General features: G+C 44.5%; 1 pseudogene; it reads right to left on the bottom strand.

Moving 5' to 3' along the window:
- Positions 1 to 2,468: 2,468 nt before the first annotated feature.
- Positions 2,469 to 13,994, bottom strand: LOC129641150 (testis-specific Y-encoded protein 1-like; annotated as a pseudogene).
- Between the last annotated feature and the right edge of the window lie 662 nt (positions 13,995 to 14,656).

Here is a 14,656-nt window from a genome sequence, read left to right as displayed (position 1 = left end):
AGGTCGGTGCACAGACCACCCCAGCTCCATCCATGCCAGGTCAGCACACAGACCATCCATTATCACAGAATCAGTGTACTGTAGAGGAAGTACATGCCTTTTCCCCTGGTGGGCCACCTGCTGCCTCCAACATCATCTAGGCCATTGCTAGGCCACATGGAGAGTGACACCAGGACAAGGCAGAAACACCCCAGGCCACCCTGGTGCTTCTTTGGTTTGATCCTGAGTATTCAGGTTGTAGGGACCCAGAGACCTTCTGCCCTTTGCAGCCGTCTGGGATGTTGCAGGCAGCAGTTGGCCCACAAGGCAAGGAGGCTGCCCTCTTCAATGGGGAGGTGGTGGAGGAAGGCACGTCCGTGGAGGAGGTAGAGGTGTCGAGGATCGGCAAGTGTTCCAGCTACTTAGCTGAGGTCTGCGAATGAGAAAGACCACAGGGCCTAACTTTGGCTCAGGAAGAAGGACCATCAGAGGAGAAAGGGTCCCTTGGCCCAGAGAAGCATCATCATCCAGGGCATCCCTGGCTTCTGGGCCAAAGCCGTATTCTTACTGCCACCCTTGGAGGTTGGCTGCTCAGGAGGTGGAGAAGGAACAGGAGCAGAAGGAGGGGTGTGGGTGAGGGCACCAGCCAGGCGAGCGGGTCCAAGGGAATTGGGGGGCTAAGGAATTTGGGGCAGGGAGAGTTACAGGCTCCAACGGTACAGTGACAGCCGAGCCTGGGCATGGCTACACCTGTATGTGTGTCAGCAAATGGCTTGGTGAGACTCCTTTTGGCTCACATCTGAACAGAAGCTGTACCCTGGAGCAGAAAATGTATGTAACCAGTTACTAGAGGCCATTTGCCACAGTAACGTTCCCCGAGAGTTGTTATTGAAATTGTGGATTATCCGGGAATGTAGCAGAGACTTCGGGAGTCCTACAACCCATCCCAGTGAGTTTGAGCCCCTCCAGTTGTTTGCTCTAGTAAAGTGAAAAAGCAGGAAGTTGTTGACACGCCAGATGGAGGTGGAAGGGGCGACATCCTCCTACAAAGTCAGTGCTCAATGATTCCAGTACATCCATGCCACCCCTTGTGAAGACAGGGAGCAGTTCAGAGACTCAGGGCTCTCTTGCTAAATGCACAGACACACGCACTTGCCCACGGAGAACGCATGCTACAGGGACTACAAATCCCATCATGCTGGCAGGTCTCAGGGCCCCTGCACCCTGAATACTCGGGCTCACACCAAAGAAGATCCAGGGTGGTCCTGGGGCACTCCTGCCTTCCTCTCGTCTCACTCTCCATGTGGCCCTTGCCATGGCCCAGACCTGCGAAGGACCTGAACACCTAAGCACATTAGTTGACCGGCAAAATCGTTGCAAAGGCACAAGCAGTCCCCCAAGATTGGTTGCTGGCCCAAAGCCTATCAACAGGGAAGCTGAGACACACGTGCACTGGGAGCCTTGTGATGTCACACCAGCGTAGTATGCTGGCAGGTGGGGGCCTACTTCCACAGCCTGACCTCAAATCCCCAGCAGGAACCAATCAAATGGAAGCTAAAGGCCTTTCCTTAGAGGGACACACCACTTGGAATTCTGGGTGCTGTGGCATCCGTGATCCAGTTGCCAGTCTTAGCTCAAGACTAAGTGGTGGGCAGTTCCACCAAATCTGTTTGCTTGAGCCACAGGGTGAATGTGCCAGACAAGCAAGTGGGACACCCCGGCCAGTTGGGAGGTAAAGGCAAGGAACCTGACCCTGATGCTGCAATCCTCCTCAAGCTTGAAACTGCCTCTGAGTCAGCGGGTGACTATGTGTGAGAAGGAAATGGCAACCCACTCCAGTGTTCTTGCCTGGAGAAACCCAGGGACAGGGGAGCCTGGTGGGCTGCCATCTGTGGGGTCGCACAGAGTTGAACACGACTGAAGCGACTTAGCAGCAGCAGTAGCTATATAAACTCCGGCTAAAGCCTAGCAAAGGCTCACTCTTTCTGGCCCCTTCTGATGTGTATTTTGATGAAGCATCCTCGCTGGCCACTGATTGAATGCCTTTCTTTTTTAGGCCAGGAATCCCAGAGCCTTTCACAGCTCATAAGCAACTTTTCAAATCCCGGGTACCACTGAATTGGAGTGGAATGAGTTGCTCGGTATCCTGCAGGAAAGGGAGTGTCAGAGATGGACCTAAATCACCTGCCATGTTCAACTCAACCTTTCTCCACCTACATACCGGGCTCCAGCCCCGGTTGGATCCAGGGATATCCTCAGGAGGATGGCATTGGCGATTGAAAGGATAGATAAAAGGAGAAAGAGACAGAGGGTTGATCTGACTGGTTTACATGGGAAACTAATAAAGTTCGTGACAACGAACTTGCTCTGACCACGGAGGCTGCAGGTGCCCTCTTGAATAGCTGAAGGTGCCCCACCTTAGGTACCTTCTCGAGTGGGTCTTAGAAGCCCAGGCAGATAAGTGGTCTCAGAGAGCCCTTATGCTCCATTCAGTCATCCTGAAGGAAGAACAGAGAAGAAAAGGAGAGAAAAGGAAGCAAGAACAACACGGGGAGACCAAGCCTGATGAGCAAGGCCTGTAGCTTTATTTCCAAAGGTAGCTTATATACCTTAAGTTGTGCATAGAGGATAATAGGGGGTGTAAAGTCATGCAAAGTCAGCAGTCTTTGATCCTTATCGAGACCAGGCTTTCTTTTCTGCAGACTTATCGTATACAAATGCTTTAGGTGATTTACATCATCTTCTGGCCAGAAGGCCTATTAACATTTTATGACTCTCTATTCCGATAAAGGTTAGTTAACCAGAAAACTTGTTTTTTCTAAGAGTAATTTTTCTAAAGTTTGGTGCCACTCTCCGAAAGCACTAGATAAAGTTGCATTCCTATAGGTCAAAGGTGCAGTGGGCTGTAGCAAGGAAAGAATTTATTACCTCAAGGGTCTAAAGTTGTTAACACCAAGGCCACTACTTATTTTTTCTATATACCAACTATATTAATTAATATACTCCAAAGGACACAATACAGGGGATGTGGAAACTTGGCAGCAAGCATTAGCTCAAAAATGAAATCTTCTACTAGTTCTATTCTAATAATTTCTAACTCCCCGAGAGGCTCTATACTATTTGAATATCTTAAGCTTCCCATGCCTCTCACAGTTGGGAGGCTGTAAACAACCATATGCGTAGCTGTAGGAGTCCGGATAAACCTGTCAGGCAAGTTAGAGAGCCATCTGAGGGGTTTGGATTGAAACACTCCTATTATGCCCAGGAGGCTAATTAAGTAGAGCTCTAAGTTGATTTTCTTCAAAGAAAGGTGGTCGGGGATAGCCCCCCCGTTAATGTCAGAGGAGTTGGTGAAAGTCGTAGAGTAGTAAAACAGATTCTGGTTTTGGGGTAGATGCTCAGGCAGGTCTAGGGGGCCCCTCGAGTCCTGACTTGCCTTTGCATATCAGGCCTCTCTGCATGACCTTTGTCATGGGTGGGAACTCCCATGCTGGCTCCCGGCACCTACCCCTGAAATCCAGGGAGCTTCCTCTTACCAGTGATGCTAATGATATACTCCTTAACAGTCACTTCATTCTGGAATTGCTGGTTGTTCCAAAAGAACAATATGATCTTGCAGCACTCAGTGGATACCTGAGTTCCTCCACTTGCCAGGACAAAGTGGAGGGGTGGTGAGCTGTGAAATCTCTTAACAGGAGAGCTGTCCTTTCCTCTTTGCAGGGATAAATCATGTTCCCTCCCCTTCACAGTCACCTCCCTTTCACATTGTGGTGTCCACAGCCTGACCTTCAAGTGTTTCCTGTAGCTAAGCATGTCTTCTTGGTCACTCATCCTGACTGTCACCTGGGGGTGGTTCACAAACTGCTTTAGGTCAAGGAGCCTCTAGATGCCAGAGGTGACAGGCCTGCATGACAAAAGCTAGCCTAAGGAGTAGTCCGGCATTGTCTGACTTCAATTTTCTACTAGCACTAGTCAGTTCCGCCAATCTAGACTGTATGAAGGCCCAACAAGCCCCAAGGTTGTGCATATCTAGGCACTATCACAAGGAGGTGCTGTTTCTAACAGGAAGGCCCTAAGCAGCATCTCAACCTTCTAAAAATTAGCTTATTTCTGGAAACAAACACTCCTAGCTACAAGTAACATAGCACTTAGGTATCCCAACCTCACCCCCAAATTCATTCAGCTTTTTGGAGAAGATCTGTGTAGCAGACAACCCTTTTCTCTGAAGAGTCCATCCCTGGTGCTAATGACAATTCTGATTAGGGACTGCTGCAAGGAACGACGAAGTATCAATTTGTGCTAACCAGAACAGCAAGGGCATCACCCATAAGATCAGGAACTGCATGACAGTAGTCAGTTCCCATAATCAATCAGACATGTTAAAAGTTCTAGGTCCCCTGTGGCACTCTGTGTCCCCTCTTTGCATCCACCAAGGGAGGGTTTGTTTCTGACTGCTCCTGACCTATGCCTGGCCTGTGTGTCCCGGGTAGTGGCATTTCAATTGTTTAAAATGTCAGGATCTGCAGTCTCAGTAGCACACCTTTTCCAAGGGAAAGTGTGTGTGTGTGTGTGTGTGTGCACACGCGTGCACGCGTGTGTATTTAACAAGAGAGCCCTGGGTCTCTGACCTGCTTCCTATCTCCACAAGGGGGCATGGGTGTGTCTGGAGCTGTCTGGCACTAATTTCCTATGAGGACAGGAGCCGTTTCCAGCTCCACCTTGCATGTGGACAACCTCCGGGTTTAACACTGCATGAGTCGGCACAACCACAAGGGCTCAGATTGACCGGGATTGGTTGTAGGATGGCCAGTCTCTCTGCTACTTTACCAGATAACCCACAATTCCAATAATAAGTCTCTGGAAATGCTACTCTGGCACACTGTCTCTAGTCACTGATGACATACATTCCCCGCCAAAGTGTTTGGCTTCTATTCAGATGTGAGCCAAAAGGAGCCTCCCATAGTCAATTGCTCAGACACAGGTATAGCGATTCCCAGGGTCTGCTGGCACTGTGTCTTTGGAGATTGCAACACCCGCAGCCCCCAACTCCCTGGCCCCCCCTTTGCCTGGCCAGTGCCCCCACCCCGACCCTTCCTCCTGCTCCTGTTTCTTCTCCTCCTCCTAAGCAGCTGACCCCTAAGAAGTGGCAGTAAGGATACAGCTTTGGGCCCGAAGCCAGGGATGCCCTGGATGATGGCACTTCTCTAATTCAAGGGACACTTTTCTCCTCTGATGGTCCTTCCTCTGGAGCCGAAGATAGGCTTTGGGGTCTTTCTCATTCACGGAGCTCAGCTCCATCTGCAGGGCTGCCAATGCCTCCATTGCCTCCAGTGGGGCCTGGCCACTTGAGGCTTCTGTCCTTGGATGTTCCTGGCCCTTCTCCTCTGACTTTTCCTCCCACTCCTGCGAGGACACCTTCTCCTGCCCCTCCTCCACCACCACTTCTGTTGGGAAGCGCAGTACAAAATAGCCGGTTGGAGGAAGTCCTTGGGAAAATGGCGAAAGGCGAGAAGTATCCCGGCTTTGTGTGCTGTGGGCAGAAAAACATCTCCTGCCTTTGCTTATGCCTGGCGCTAAGATTTAATAATAAATATTAAGGATGTTGCTTGAGAAAACGGGTTATGGGATAAGCACATGGGTCACTTAGAGCGTGCTGTCCTTGAAATATTTTTACTGATTAGGTGTTAACCCTGTACGCACTCTGCTCTTTGTTCCTGCTTCTATAAAAAGGCTTGACTGCAGAAATAAACTTGTCAGTCCTTGCAAGAAACTGTCCGAGTGTCATTCTTTCAGGTTCGTCGCTTCCAAGTCCTGGGGAGAAAAAAATCCCCAGCAGGTGGCACCCGAACAGGGACTTGAAAGGAAGGCTGAGCAAAGTGACGAGCCCCTGCAGAAAGATGGGACAACGTAGCAGTAAAATTCCTTTCATTTCTATAATGCATCATTTTTTGAAACAAAACGGTGTTAATGTTTCAGGAGATCAATTGAATGATTGCTATCATATACTATTGGAACATAATCCATGGTTCCCGGAGGAAGGGACGCTTGATCTTGATGTATGGAAAAGGGTTAAGAATAATGTTTTGCAAGCATATCGGCAGGGAGTTCACATTCCTCCTCAATGGTGGGTTACCTAGCCACTCATACAGGCTGTCATAGAACAAATTGAAGGACATAATGTTGATTTGGAGGTACAGACTATTCGGTCTTTGCATGAATAAGAGCTTGATGAACAAGACATGCAAGGCGCTTTGAAATGCAAGAATGTCATGCTCAATCAAACACAAACCCTGGAAAGACAACTTGACGATGTATCTATTAAGGATGTGCCAAAACCGAAACTGCTTAAGGCGGAAGTCATTTCGTTCAGTGGACAGCCCAAATCTGAGGCTTTTCCTTCTGCTCTGTCTGTAACTGCAGTTGCTAACCTTGCTCGTACTAACCGCTTCACTCCTCCTTGGGAGATGCCTGCTTGTGCTTTCACTTTCCCAATACAATTTGATCAACCCATCCAGGGTCAAAATTCTTGGGCTGGTGTAGATTTTGGCATGTTGTCTAACTTTAAGAAAGCATGTACTCTGTATGGACCTACTTCTCCTTACTGTATAGAATTTTTCAGAGGATGGGCTAACCATTGGATGCCATATGATTTTTTTCAAGTAGCAAAGATGGTTTTAAATCCTCAACAATTACTGCAGTGGCAAATGTGGGTTAATGATGAGGCCCGACAGCTGATGATTGACCAGCAATCTCATGGTAACCCTGCCAATTTAACTTATGATATACTGACTGGAACAGGGACTATGGCCGATGTAATGGTGCAATTAGCTAATATTACCCCTGAGATGTTACATTTCATTAAAGAAACTGCCTGCAGGGCATGGGCAAAGGTTGATAGCACTAACTCTGATGGTTCATTTGTTAAGATTATTCAAGGACATGAGGAGGAATATTCTCAATTTATAGGAAAATTAAAGGATGCAGTTGAGAAATCTATTAAGGATGTGACTTTACAAAATGTTATTTTAAAACAACTTGCTTTTGAAAATTCTAATAAGGAATGTCAATCCATGCTCAGACCAATTCAAGAGACTGGCTCTTTTTTTTTTTTAATTTTATTTTTAAACTTTACAATATTGTATTAGTTTTGCCAAATATCGAAATGAATCCACCACAGGTATACATGTGTTCCCCATCCTGAACCCTCCTCCCTCCTCCCTCCCCATACCATCCCTCTGGGTCGTCCCAGTGCACCAGCCCCAAGCATCCAGTATCGTGCATCGAACCTGGACTGGCAACTCGTTTCATACATGATATTATACATGTTTCAATGCCATTCTCCCAAATCTTCCCACCCTCTCCCTCTCCAACAGAGTCCATAAGACTGTTCTATACATCAGTGTCTCTTTCGCTGTCTCGTACACAAGGTTATTGTTACCATCTTTCTAAATTCCATATATATGTGTTAGTATACTGTATTGGTGTTTTTCTTTCTGGCTTACTTCACTCTGTATAATAGGCTCCAGTTTCAACCACCTCATTAGAACTGATTCAAATGTATTCTTTTTAATGGCTGAGTAATACTCCATTGTGTATATGTACCATAGCTTTCTTATCCATTCATCTGCTGATGGACATCCAGGTTGCTTCCATGTCCTGGCTATTATAAACAGTGCTGCGATGAACACTGGGGTACATGTGTCTCTTTCCCTTCTGGTTTCCTCAGTGTGTATGCCCAGCAGTGGGATTGCTGGATCATAAGGCAGTTCTATTTCCAGTTTTTTAAGGAATCTCCACACTGTTATCCATAGTGGCTTAACTAGTTTGCATTCCCACCAACAGTGTAAGAGAGCTGACTGGCTCTCTTATGGAATATTTGAAAGCATGTAGGGATATCGGATCTATGTCCCATAGAACAAAATTGGCAACATTGGAAACCTTTAATGTACAGAAAGCTGCTAATACCAAATGTTTTAACTGTGGGAAGCCCAGCCATATGAAAAAACAATGTCGCATGCCAACACAGGCCAGAAAAAATAATACTACTTCTAATAAGAAGAGACCCCGAGGAGTATGTCCAAGATGTAAAAAGGGGTTCCATTGGCTGAATGAATGTCATTCTAAATTTGTTAAGGATGGAAACACCTCGAACCCCGATGCACAACAAAAACAACAGGGAAACTGATAAAGGGGCCGTCCCCTAGCCCTGCTACAAAAGGACCACCTAACATTATGACGCTACAAGCAGCTACAGTGCTTGCATTGATATACCTAGTCCTTATGATATGGAACTAATAGAATTATACAACCCCCACAAAATTCCCACTGGATATTATGGCCCGATTGCACCCGGGACAATGGGACTGATTTGGGGATGTAATAGCTGCACAATGAGAGGTTTAGTGGTATTGACCAATGTTATGGATGAAGATTATGAAGGGGAAATACATGTTATAGTAAATGTTGTGAAAATGGGAAATGTATACTTACAAAAAGGGGAACATTTTGCACGATTATTACTTTTGCCATATGTCAAACCAATGAAGGCATCTGATAAAGTTCGGCAGGGAGGCTTTGGCAGTACCAACCTTACTGCTGCACTATCCACCTTATTAAAGGAACATCAGAAACCCATGCTTACTTTACACATACGGGGAAAAAATTTCACAGGCATGTTAAATACCGGAACTAACATTTCAATCATTAGAGCTGCAGAATAGCCCCTTGATTGGGGTAAGGTTATGGCTCCTTCTAGACTATCAGGAGTGGATAAAACTGATGCCACACAAACTTTTGTCAATGCATCCTATTTACAAATGTATGGCCCTGATCAAATTGTAACTTATCTTAAACCATATATTACTAATATCCCTATCAATTTATGGGGACGGGATTTTCTTGAACAAACGAAAGCCACAATGTCTTTAAATGAACCTTTTTAATGGGGGCCATTGAATTAACACCACTGCCTCTCGATTGGGAATCTGATACCCCAATATGGACACCTCAATGGCCCCTAACTAAAGAAAAATTGGCAGCTCTTACGCAATTAATAAATGAACAATTACAAAAAGCTCATATAGAACCTTCATTTTTCCCATGGAATTCCCCTGTTTTTGTAATAAAAAAGAAATCAAGAAAATGGTGAATGTTGATAGATTTAAGAAATGTTAATAATACCATGTTACCTATGGGGCCCTTACAACCCGGATTGCCCTCCCCTTCTATGGTACCAAAACGATGGTCTGTAGTTATTATTGACTTACAAGACTGCTTTTTTACTATACCTCTGCACCGTTAAGATAGAAAACGTTTTGCCTTTTCAGTTCCTTCTATAAATCACATGGCTCCTGTTAAAAGATTTCAATGGAAGGTGCTACCTCAGGGAATGATGAACTCTTCTACCATTTGCCAATATCTCATATGTGTTTTATTACAACCCATTAGAGATAAATATCCTACTGCATTTATAATTCATTACATGGATGATATACTTCTTTCTATGGAATCTGAACTCTGTTTGCAACAGTTATACAATGAAGTTACTACTACTCTTCAAAATCATGGCCTGCTTGTTGTGCCAGATAAAATTCAATGGAAAGCACCCTTTAATTATTTAGGACATGTTATGGAAGAATCTAAAATCAAACCTCAAAAAACTCAAATTTCTATGCAGTCTCTATGCACGCTGAGTGATTTTCAAAAATTGCTAGGAGATATTAATTGGCTGCGGCCATCTGTCAGCATCCCCACCTATGCCTTACAAAATCTATTTAAAATTTTAGAGGGATCCCCTGACCCTAATAGCCCTAGGCAGCTAACAAAAGAGGCCAAAAAAGAGCTGGCCTTAATGGAGAAACGCATTCAACAATCTTTTTCAACTCAGCTAGATTATGATCAACCAATTTCTTTATATATATTCCCCACTGAACATTCGCCCACTGCAATTATAACTCAGCATAGCCCAATAGAATGCGTATATTTACACACTAAACAGTCTAAAAAAATTATATATCAAGAAAATAGGGCACTTAATTGTGTCAGGAAGAAGCCATATACAAACTTTGACTGGATTTGATCCATATGCAATACACGTTCCCTTGACAAAAAAGGAATTGCAAATTGCCTTACAATATAACTTGACCATGCAAATGGCATTAAGTGATTTTCAGAATGTTATCTCATTTCATCTGCCGAAAGGAAAATTGTGAGACTTTCTACAATGTACTAAATTCATTGTAACTAACATCATTGCATCCCAGCCTATTTCCAATGCACCCACCTATTTCATTGATGGCAACAAGAAAGGCATAGCAGGAATTGTCGGCCCTGATATCAAAGAGAAATTACCCACTACCTATTCTTCAATACAAAGAGTTGAACTGTATGCTTTATATGCTCTTTTGTCGCTTCAACCATTATCCTGCAACATATATACTGATTCCAAATACCTTGCTTCCCTTTTTCCTGATTTTGTTACCACCTTTTTATACAACCTAGATGAAGAATTATATATTCTCTTTTCACAGACTCAAACTTTAATTTGCTCATGTATGGGACCTTTCTTTATTGCACATATACGTGCTCATTCAGGTTTACCTGGCCCTCTGGTTGCAAGAAACGATGCTGTTGACAGGCTCATAGCTCCCATTTTTACGTCTGCCAATGACGAACATGCTAATCTTCATACCAATGCTAACAGATTGCACTCTAACTACCATATTCCTCTCACTGAAGTGCAGCATCTTATTAAAACCTATGATGTCTGCACCCCTCTGTACTTACGAACTACGATTTCAGGAATTAATCCCCAGGGGCAACAGCCTAACTCCCTTTGGCAATCTGATTTCACTAACTGCTCCTTAGGAAAGTTTTCTTTGCTTTTTGTCTCAATTGATACATTTTCAGGCTTTATCTGGGCAATACCTATCTCTTCAGAATCCAATAAACATGCCATTTCCACACTCCTACTCACCTTCCCCATTATGGGGATTCCTTCTGTCTTGAAAACAGACAATAGACCTGCATTCACCTCACATTCATTTCATTCATTTTTATCAGAATGGAACATAACACACATTACAGGAATACCCTATAATCCTCAGGGTCAAGCCATTATTGAAAAAGCCCACCACACCCTAAAAACTCATTTATTAAAACAGAAAGGGGGACTATGGAAGAGGAGATACACTTCTTATCCTATGAACCCTCAATTATTATTATCTTTAACTCTTTATTCCCTAAATTTTTAAAACTTAACAAAAAATAATTCTGATACTCGTGCAGATAGACATTTTGCAGAAGACAAAAAGAGCAAATTAGAAATCAATACACCAATATGGTATAAGCAATTTAATCAGTGGCTACCAGGAATCTTACAACTCCTAGGCAAGGGTTATGGTCTTGTCATTGCAGATGGAGAGGAAATCTGGGTTCCCCTTCACCATGTCCATTACTGAGAGGAACCCCGAGACCAGACTCCCTCGGGAAGTGATGTAGTTGACGCGAAGGGTCTCATCAATGACCCTGGAGGAGCCAATGAGTAAACGCCATTGTCTGAATCCTTACCCGACATGGGATCAAGTGAAAAACATGACTCGTCAGGCTGAGCAGACACTGAAGAGTACTGGAACTCCTATGACTCCAGATAAGCTGTTTCTGGCAATGTTAGCTGTTCTTTCCTGTTCCTCTGGGGTAAGTGCAGAATATATTTATTGGGAATACATACCCAACCCACCACTTCTCTCCATAGTGGATTGGGTAGATAAAGCCCCTATGATCTTTACTAATGATAGCATGCATTTTCCAAGTCCCTGGTCCATAAAGCGACCAATTCATGAAGAAGATGAGGGAAAACCAATCAACATTTCCGTGGGATTCAAAACCTTGCCTATCTGTTTCGGATCTCATCCCCTTTGCATGACTATCTTCCCACAGTGGTGGGCATACTCTGCCAATAATGGGACTGCTTTGCATCTGGGAATGTTTGCTACGACATCTTTCTTACTTAATGGCTCTGAGCGACATTATCCAGGCCAGACAGCCAACTATTCGAACTCGCTTTTTCAACCAGAGGAACCTTCATGTCATACTGTATCTTGGAGAAGAAAACAGGAGATACAACCGTTACATTGGTCTGATTGTCGAGGCCAATTTGGGAAAGTTTCTATAATTCAGCAAGATCATACTAATCATACATTTAAATTTGTCGACTGGGGACCTCATGGGTTGTTTGTAAACTGTTCTGAAGAGCAGGAGGAATATCATAATTGCTCCTGGTTTAATAGATAAAGCATTGGAGGCTTTCCTAAGTCTAAGACAAGTTTCTGGACTGATAAGGACATATTGCTGAATTAGTATAACGGGGGCTTATCACCCCCACGACCCAGGATTGTCGTCCCCATTGTGGGGCCAGAGCAATGGCACATTTGGAAAATTCCAGCAGCCTTAGAGCACTTCACTAGTGTTTATGGGACTGTGGGTATGTTTCGTCCTTCTAATTATACCTTCCTATACAATAGTACTGGTTATATTCAATCATGTGTTCACCTTCCGTACTTGTTTATTGTAGGGCATTTTGATATTGACTTATCAGCCAAGATTGTCAATTGTACTGCATGTGCATTGTATACCTGCCTTAATCACACCATTTCATATCACAATGCTAGCATTGCGCTAGTTAAACAAAGATCTGAGTTATGGCTTCCTGTAAATTTAACTGAGCCTTGGACTGATTCTGTATTTCTTTCTGTATTGTTGAAAACTGGACTTAGGTGATCTAAGCGCATCATTGGGTGGATTATTGCAGGCATCTTAAGCCTTATCTCCATTGTGACTGTAGGAACTTTGTCTGGTATGGCTTTACATAATTCTATACAAAATCATGATTTTATCACTGCTTGGCTAAAAGACTCTCATGATCTTTGGACTCGACAAGCTCAAATAGATCAGCAATTACAAACACGAATTAATGAGTTACAAACTGTGGTTATCCACTTAGGAGATCAAGTGCAGCAACTGACTTTCCAAACACGTATATGTTGTCACTGGAATTTTACTTCTTTTTGTCTGACTAACATGCCCTATAATAGCACTGAATATCCTTGGGATAAAGTTAAAGTGCATTTGCAAGATCTCACAGATAACTCAAGTTTAGACATCAATTTGTTGAAACAACAAGTTGCTAATTTTCAAGTTAAAGTACCTAAGGAATTGTACAGCACTCAATTTTATGATACTTTAACCAAAACCCTATCGTCTCTAGACCCTCAAACTTGGTTTTCAGGAAGCAACATTTTTATATATGTATTAATCACCCTGCTTTTTCTGTCATTGTGTATAGGATACAGATGTCTCTACTCAAGACTCCGTGCCTCCTACAATAGAGTCCAACTAGCAGCTGCCATGCTTAAATTAAAAACAAAAGGAGGATATGTTGGGAAGCACAGTACAAAATAGCCGGTTGGAGGAAGTCCTTGGGAAAATGGCAAAAGGCCAGAAGTACCCCGGCTTTGTGTGCTGCAGACAGAAAAACATCTCCTGCCTTTGGTTGTGCCCGGCGCCAAGATTTCATAATAAATATTAAGGATGTTGCTTGAGAAAACGGGTTATGGGATAAGCACATGGGTCACTTAGAGCACGCTGTCCTTGAAATATTTTTACTGATTAGGTGTTAACCATGTATGCGCTCTGCTGGCTATATACTCTAAGCTCTTTGTTCCTGCTTCTATAAAAAGGCTTGACTGCAGAAATAAACTTGTCAGTCCTTGCAAGAGACTGTCCGAATGTCATTCTTTCAGGTTCGTCACTTCCAAGTCCTGGGGAGAAAATCCCCAGCAACTTCAACCTCCTCAATGATGTCTTCCACCAGCAACTGGAACTCTTGCCCAATTCCCGACACCTCTCCCTCCTCCAGGGCCTCACCTTCCTCCACCACCTCCCTGCCTCCTGATAAGGGCGGCCTCCTCGCCTGGTGTGCCACCTGGTCCGTGAACATCCCCAGATGGCTGCATCATGCCAGCGGGTCCAGAGCCCCTGAGCCTTGAAGACCTGGGCTCACAACTAAGCAGATTCAGGTTGGTCCTGGGGTGCTCCTGCCTTCCTCTGGTCTTACTCTTCATGTGGCCCTGGCATTGGCCCAGAGCTGCAAAGGAGCTAGACACCAAAGCACAGCAGGTTCCCACATCCTCAGTCAGTTCAGTTCAGTTGCTCAGTAGTGGCTGACTCTTTGTGACTCCATGAACCACAGCACGCCAGGCCTCCCTGTCCATCAACAACTCCCGTAGTCCACCCAAACCCATGTCCATTGAGTCGGTGGTGCCATCCAACCATCTCATCCTGTTTTCCCCTTCTCCTCTTGCCCTCAATCTTTCCCAGCATCAGGGTCTTTTCAAATGAGTCAGCTCTTCGCATCAGGTGGCCAAAGTATTGGAGTTGCAGCTTCAACATCAATCCTACCAATGAACATCCAGGACTTATCTCCTTTAGGATGGACTGGTTGGATCTCCTTGCAGTCCAATGGACTCTCAAGAGTCTTCTCCAACACCACAGCTCAAAAGCATCAACTTTTTGGCGCTCAGCTTTCTTTATAGTCCAACTCCCACATCCATACACATCCAGCCTCAGTCACTCCCCTCCAATTGGTTTCTTGCCTACAGCCTATGAGCAGGGAATGTAA

Source organism: Bubalus kerabau, unplaced genomic scaffold (genome assembly GCF_029407905.1).
Source record: "Bubalus kerabau isolate K-KA32 ecotype Philippines breed swamp buffalo unplaced genomic scaffold, PCC_UOA_SB_1v2 scaffold_78, whole genome shotgun sequence".
Taxonomy (NCBI): Eukaryota; Metazoa; Chordata; class Mammalia; order Artiodactyla; family Bovidae; genus Bubalus; species Bubalus kerabau.
The sequence above is the reverse complement of the archived record's forward strand: the minus strand, read 5'-3'. Positions and strand labels throughout refer to the sequence as shown.